The 8,400-nt window shown below is 37.7% G+C and overlaps 1 pseudogene; it reads right to left on the bottom strand.

The window, feature by feature from the left end:
• Positions 1-3,687: 3,687 nt before the first annotated feature.
• On the bottom strand, positions 3,688-4,097 carry LOC100947239 (annotated as a pseudogene).
• Between the last annotated feature and the right edge of the window lie 4,303 nt (positions 4,098-8,400).

Genomic DNA, 8,400 nt, shown 5'->3' with positions numbered 1-8,400 from the left:
TCTGTGACTCTGATAAAGAGATGGCTTACTTGGCCAATTTATAGATGCTACAATGACTGATGTATATGATGACAGCTTCAGAATCTAAAACGATCTCAGCAGGCTGCCGAAATATTCTAAAATCCAGCAAGATTAAATGAATGGGAGCACATACAAGGTTCTACACTTGAGGGTCCTCAAGACCTCACCTGTGGATGTAGAATACAGGAAATAGGCAGCTGAAAACAGAACACTGGCTTGGCAGTTTCCACTCTGTCTTGTTTAAGTACAACGCCTCAGTGTGAGACAACACTGTATAACTCCCTTGGAATTTTATGGAATTTGATCTCTATTAATAAGAGCCAAGCATCAAAAACAGGGGGGATGACAATTTCACTTTAGACTTTTAAGACAACACTTAGACTAAGGTTCTCAATCCTAGAGGCCTCTTTTAAGAAAGATTTGACAAACTAGAGCTCATTAGAAGCAAGTAATAGGAAATGAGTGAGCTTAAAGTCCGGCCATAGAGATCTGGTTGAGGATGTCCATTCTTTGCCTTCTCCAATTTGGGGAAAGTTCCTTACTTATTTTTCATTTTCAAAATTCTGACACTTTTGGCCAGATATTTTGTAGAATAGCCCTCCATTTGGCCTTGTCTGAAGTATATTCATGATTGAATAATAGGTTTGTGCATTTTTGGCAAGAATTTTACAGCAGTGATATTTAGTCTCCTTCTCAGAGCATCATCCAGGAGGCACATGATATCAATAACCATATTATTGATGAGGTCGACTTCCATCATCTGATAATGGTGGAATCTGCCAAGTATTTCCACTATAAAATGATTACTTTTTCCTTTGCAGTTAATGATTATCTTGTGTGAGGACACTTTAAGAATTCACAGATATCTGGTTTCTCATCAGCATTTCATCCACTAATTTTAGCATCTATTGGTGCTTTCTGCTTATAGCAATTATTATGGTGTATCTGTCAAATGGTGATCTTCCATTTGCATCAGCCCTTTCACAGTTATAATGATAGTTGAAATCCTACTATAGGGAAGAGTTTCCCCATTTCCTTCAACTTAATTATTGGTTCAACTATTTTTATATCACTCTAGATATAAAAATCAGTATAGCTATATTTCATTGATTCTATAACTTATAATTCATTTTCCTCTGGATTTGATTATAGGAATTACTTCAGTTTGACTCTGATGTTTTGTCTTTTAAAAAAAAATAATTGACACATACTCAACGTTTTTTTAAGCACTTAATTTCTAGTACCATAAGCTGTTCCAGGATTACCTGCTATTTTTTTCCCCCAAGTACTAGTCCTGGAAAGTCATGAAGGATTTAATGGAATCAGCATTTCTCCAAGAAATCCTGGTTTCTTTTACTGAAGAATGCCATTTAAAAATCAAGATCTGGGTGTTAGATGTGTTTGTTGCTACTGAGTTGTTGTTTTTTTCTAGGCCCTCTCAGCAGAAAGAACTAGGAAATATACTATGTACACACACACACAGACACACACACACACACACACACACATCAGTTTCTATATCTGTCTATCTGTAAATATTTTAGAAGCTGAGTTCCTACGATACTTCTGATTCCAGTCCACCACCACAGAGCTGTTTCTAACCTTGACTCTTCCTTCCCTTAGTGGCAAAACTATATCTCATTTGCCACAATATACCCACACGTTTATTTAATCCCTGACCTATAGTCACGGAATCACTAACTAATACTTCCACGAAAAACAAATTTAATAACGAGTGTATAAATTTGTGTAAAGTTCTTTGTGTCTTTTGACTTAGTGTATATTATCCAAAAGTTGTCTTCTAAACTGACTTCGGTCAGTTCTTTTATTCCCGTCCCCTTTAGCATGGCTGTGTGTAACACAGGTTAATTTGTTACTGTTTAGATTACATTCTGGCTTCCTCCTTCTTCTAATCAATCTCCATTATTTACTTTTGTATACATGTGAAACATGAGCATGGTTCTACAACTCAGAATCAGAGCAAAAGCTCCAGGTACTCAGAGCAGTGTTGTTCATCTCTTACCCTGTCCACCCTGTCAGAATCATAGGGGCTTCTGGTCCACACGAGAGATTCCCAGACACAGATTCTCATCCTCCCTTCCTTCCTCTACCTCTGTAACTCCTGTAAATAACCAGTCTTATTCATTTCTGGTTTATCCTTACTGTAATTTCCCCCCAAAATAAGCAGATGTATGCGTATTTTCTTATTTTCCCGTCATGCTTCCCCCCAAATAATAGCCTACTACAGGTGTTTTTTTTATCATTTTCATTCTTCACTTACCAATATATTCTGCTGTGTCAGTCATGGAGCTCTTTCATTCTTTCCAGCGGCTGCCTACTATTCTGTTGTGCTGACGTACTGTAGTTCATTCAACTGCTTTTCTGGGTATGGGCATTGAGATCGTTTCACACATTTTATAATTACAAGGAGTGGTGCAATTAATAACCCTGTAGGGAGAATCTTTGCCTTATTGGAGGGGTAATTACAGGATAAATTCTAGGTGCTATTCCTGGGCTCAAAACAGCTGCATATGCAACTTTTGTTAACTAGTACCAAATTTTCTTCCAGAGAGGTCGCACCAGTTTGCCTTCCCACCAGCAATACATGAAAACACCTGTTATCTCACAGCTTTACCACCAAAATGTGTTGTCATACTTAGTAATTTTTTCCGATCTGATTGGTATTGTTATTAAGAAATAACATCTTAGTGTTTTAATTTGCTCTTGCCTAATCACATGTGAGTTTGAACATCTTTTTATATTTTAAAGACCATTTTGTAGTCTTTTTGTGAATTATCTATTTCTGTCTGCTTTCTATCTTTCTTGAGTCTTCAGTCTCTCAATTTTAAAAAGCTCTTAAAATATACAGTATTATCACAGTTTTGTGATATATGTTGCAAATATTTTTTCTAGTGTGCTAGTAATATTTTGACTTTGCTTATGGCGTTTCTGCCATGAGAAGGGGGAAAAAAACTTCAGGGAGCCAGACTTAATCAATCTCCTTTTTTGCCTTTGGATTTTGAACCATAGTTCAAAAATATTTTCCTGTATTTAGGCGTAAGAGGAATTCACCATGAATTTGTCTTATATGTATATGTCTTCCTATTTCAAATTTTGATAGATCTGGAGATCATTCTTACATATCATTAATCCAATTTTATTTATTTCTAAATGGCTACTCAGTACTGTTATTACAAAGTTTGCCTTTGCTCAAGTGATTTCAGCTATAACCTTTATTATATATTAAATTTACTTATGTACTTGGGTCTATTTCTGTTTTTTTTCCCTAATCCAATTATGTGCATGTCTTCTCATATGTTAACATAATATTACTTTAATAACAGAGGCGTATAGTATTTTTTTAATGTCTGCCAGTTTTTCTTTCTGTTTTTCTGGGCATTCTTCCACGTTTGGAATCCCATATGAAATTTGGTATTAACTTACTTAACCTCCATTTAAAAGAGCTCCAGCTTCAGAGTTTTAATCTAAGCATGAAAGCTGTTCAAAGACAAAGCTTAGTTCAATTATTATTTATATATTTGTTTATGTTTTTATTTTATTTTATAACTGCTCCAGTCAACAAAAAGGTAACGTGTAACTTTATTGAGGTCCCAGGTTGAAGGTGCTTGGGCAGGAGGCTGCCCTATGGAGAAAGGAGAAGGGGCCTTATTTGGCCACCTTCTTAGGAGGCAGGTGGTTGGTGTGGCCACGCTTCTTCTTGAGGCAGTTGAAAGCTCAGGGTTGCAGGTGAGCATAACATTTGCGGCAGATCAACTTGTCACAGTTGTATTCCTGGGCAAGTGGGAAAAGGGAAAGCTCAATGCTGGCACCTCCTCATGAAGCACCAAGGGTAGGGCAGACTCTTTTTGGACATTGCAATCTGAAGGAGTGCAGCTGTCCTCAAGCTACTTGCCAGCAAATATCAGATGTTGCTGGTCAGGCAGAATGCCTCCTTGTCTTGAATTTTGGCTTTCACGTTCTCTATGGTGTCCTGGGGCTCACCTCACAGGTGATGGTCTTGTCCACAGGGTCTTCACAAAGATCTGCATCTCAGCATCTGCTGTTCGGTCACCTCCTTGAAGAGAAATAAGGCCTAGTTCAAAGTTTTTAACACTTATCTGTGTGTTCAAAGTCAAAATGTGTGGCATTTTGATCTGTAGAGATATTCAAGCATGGCTAGACTGGACTGGTACTTCTCGGACTCCAGTGTACACATGAACCACCTGAGGATCTTGTTTAATCTAATCATCTGAGGATATTATCTAGTTGTCTGAGGTCATTGTTTGATTTATTAATTGTGAAGATAGAAGGATTCATTTAACAATCACTGAAACCTTTGGGCACAACCCACCCAAAGCCCCATAATTGATATTGGGAGGAAAGTCAAATACAGAAAGAATCTTTCAAAATAAAAATCATAGAACTGGTTTTAAATCCAAGTTTTGCCGTTTCTTTGGCAACTTTGAGCAATTTTATTAACCTGCCCAAACACTAGTGTTTTCGTCTACAAAACGAAGATAATCATAGAATCTAAATGACATAACCTCTAGAAAGCACTTAGCAGAGTACTCCCTAAGTGGTTGCTACAATTACTGAAAGTTCATGCTCATTTGGGGATAGACCAATTCCACAGACCCTTCCTCTCAAGGTTGCCTCTCCTACTCATTTGATGAGGTCCTGTTATCTATGAAGGATTAAGCTTCATTGCCCTCGTAGGAAGCCTTGAGTGACCAGCCATAAGCTCTGTTAGAAACATAGGAGCCTGTGGTTTTCACTTGAGATCCTCAGATACAAATAGCTGATACAGCAGCCCTTTGAAAGGCAAAAACCTTGTGTTTTGTGCACTTGAACCATTATCATTCTTAGTTTAACGTGTGGCATGTGGAATACATCATTTTTTTTTCTAGACTTTCATTAAGCAGATTATTAAGTAAGAAGAAAATCTTATCTTCTGAGAATGTGTTTTGCAGCCACTGGCTATGCCAACATACCCATGAGTTAGTTAAGCACACCGAGTAGTTGGCCTCCATTTATAAAGGTTTTTCCATATGATAGCTCTATATTATTTCAGCCAGAATTGTGCTGATTTTCCTTCTCTGTTCTATGAAGTCTGATACGTGATGTATACCAGCCTCAAAAAATGCATTCAAAATATACCTCCCTGCCAAGGTAGTTTCTTTTGGAAGATACACAGGGAGTAACATGCAGCCATACATAAGAAAGAGGAAAAATAGAGTTCTTTATGATATAACCACGTAAGTTTATATCAACAGCAGCAAGTAATAGGGTTATAGTAAAGTTTCAATAAATACTTATTAAAAAATGAATAGAAGGGTAAGTTAATTACTTAGGTAGATATATCTGCAAGAGTATTTTAAATTTGCATATACTTGAGTGACTACAAAGCCGTATGTTACAATTTTCTACTTAAATCTCCTTAATTAGAAGAGCGACATATTATTTTGAGATCATTCGATATCGCTCCCCCCTTTTCTTTTTTTACATATATACCATTGCTGTTTTAAGCAGATAGGGACTAATAAATGATTCTACCAGACATTGCTTTCTGTGAAGGTAGCAGATGCACACAGGGAATCAGTTACTTAATTCGCCTAATCACCCATTTCTTTCCTCCCTCTTCATTCTGTGCATGGAAACTTCAACATTCCCCAGTGTGCTAATAGCTGACCCTGGAAACTGGCAGAAACCAAAACCTTCTCTTGAAAGCAGCAGGCTCCATATGGTTGCTTCAAGGATGGTGGGTGACCCTGCCAAGTCTCCTGCAAGGGGATTTTACAGAGCAGAGAGGCAAACGCGTCCCTTTAAATGTTAGTCATTGAGCCAGAGAGAAGAAATCACCTTCCTGATGAAAGGCAGTTAAAATACTCTTCAGCCTCTGATCTGCAACCTATAGGAAGTTTTGTACAATGGCAGCTCAATGCCAAACATTAAAAATAAATGTAATCATCAGATGATTAGCTCCGAAAAAAACTTCCCTCAAAAATTGATAGAGCTGTCAGATACAATCGAACATACATATGCATAGAAAACAGGACGACCAAGAGTAAGTTTGCGCGTGTGAAGCCAGCACTATCCTACGTGTGTGAGGCTAGCAGAGGCTATGACATAGCATATGAAGTCAATGGTGGAGTTGTTATTATTTATACATGAGTAAAGATTACAAATGCAAGCCCCAGCTCAGATCTCTCACCCCCTGGATCTGTGAAACCTGTCACTCAGTCTCCCGCGGTGTGTCTTCCTGTCTCCGAGCCATTGGACCACCTGCTGCCAAGACTCTCATCTACTGCATTGCCCGAAGGCCTCGATGATAACAGCATTGATTCCAATGTACATCTAATTACTTCTCATAATCTATTCATTTCACAATAGTGTAGTGAAACATCTGTCACATCATAAACTCTTTAGTAGCCTTATCAAACCACCAAAACACACTCTGCTGCCAGTTGGCAGTTTCCTCGGTTTCCCGTTTATTAATATGATGCAAACATTTCTAGTCCTTTTTGCAGCTTTAGATGAATTTCCCAAATGACCAGTGAAGCAGAACTGGGTAAAACTGCAGTTTGAATGTCTGTATATTACCTAGTGAGGGACAAATCCGGATGTCACATGGAAATCAGTTGAAATAGCATTGTTTCCTTGGAGGAATCATCCCTAAATAAAGCTCTTTCATTCATAACAGTGAAAGACAGAGCTCCATCGTTGGCTTCCATGCACCTGATTAATTGACTAAAATAAGCCATTGGGATATTATTGCCTTTGACTAGGATATTGCACAGGAAAGGCTTTTACCTTCCTATATTTAACTTTACCTTTGGGAAAAATATGCTCTTTCCTTATTTTTTTTTTGTTTTTAATTTCTCTCCTCATCCTTCTCTTCCTCCCAATTCTCTTTCCTCTCTACCCTTTTGTAGAAAAGTCTAATAAAGAGACCAATCAACCTAACATGTCATAGTTGGCCAGCAAATACTGCTACTATCTGGTGATAAACTCTACACAATGTTCTGGACACAACACAAATACAGCATCCTTCACAAAAAGGATCTATCAGCAGGTCCTGGTTGTTGGTGAACTTACTTCGACTCATCCTTCAATCCCCAGTTGAACATACATTCTTAGAGCAGCTCTCCTAGGGAGAATTACTCAGTCTTTCCTTTATGAGCTCAGAACAGCTTGATTTCTCTATTCGTGCACTTAACATGAGACTTGAGGACAGTTGTGCATATTTGCCTTTTTCTACCTGACAAATTCTTCCAAGAAAAAGGCTATGACTTTTTCATTTTGTGCGTGTGTTCTTGGCAACTTGCTGAGTGCCTGGCACCCCAGATGATGTCAAATAGATGCAGAAGATTTTCCAGTTCACTTAAGAGAATTAAGAAGATACAGTTCTCAGGTACTTCATATTCGTTGAGACCAATGTCGGTATCATTCCCTGTATCCTGCTCTAATAATAATAGAGCTTACATGTGCCAAGTGCAATCCTAATTACTTCAAATATATCAGCTCATCTCATTCTTACAATAACCTTTATGAAGTAGATGCTATTGTAATCCACATTTTAGGGCTAGGGACTTAGAGATGTGGAGAGACTGAGTGCCTTGCCCAAGGTTACACAGCTGGTAAATGATGGAGCTCGGCAGTCTGGCTCAAGTCCCTTCTCTTAACTTGCACTGTATAGCCTCTTCAGGAGCTAAATTACCCTCCTGTGATCCTCCTGTTTCTCACGTCATCTGATCTAGTAAGTCTTTCTTGAGAAATTCCAGAAGGTCCATAGAGATAGAAGGTCGTTTTCCCAAGATGTTCACTTGGGTTTATAGAATGTATATGTGGCCCTCTTCACTTCGTGGTGTAAATTCAGCACAGTCTTTTTTAGCTTTCTTCTCTATCCTTAGTACAGATTTGAGAAAATTCTTAATACAACCATCAATTATTCCTGACATAGAAAAATCCTTATAGGAAATCATAGATATTAGAAACTTCTGTGGATGTAGTCCTGGAATCCACCAGAACATAAATTAATTTCTTGCAAATCAGTCAATAGTCACAAAATAACAACATGTGGCCATTATTATCCCAAAGTGGATTTAGTGCTAATGACCCAGAGAAGAAAAATGCTGTATCATACACAGATCCCCTGAGATAACAATTCCCTGAGAACCCAAGTGTCAAAGCTAGATCAACTGTTTGCTATTTGTCTTTATTTATTGTCTCTTCATATAATGTATAGCTTATACCTATGTATATCAAAATAAAATACAACTCATTTAATTTTTTTATTATTAAATGATAGCTGTGTACATTAATGCAATCATGGGTACAGTGTGGTATTTTCACATATAATTTGAAATATTTTCATCAAAC

This window comes from Otolemur garnettii, unplaced genomic scaffold, assembly GCF_000181295.1.
Source record: "Otolemur garnettii isolate 467f Iridium unplaced genomic scaffold, OtoGar3 scaffold00036, whole genome shotgun sequence".
Taxonomy (NCBI): domain Eukaryota; kingdom Metazoa; phylum Chordata; class Mammalia; order Primates; family Galagidae; genus Otolemur; species Otolemur garnettii.
This window is presented reverse-complemented; position numbering and strand designations above follow the sequence as displayed.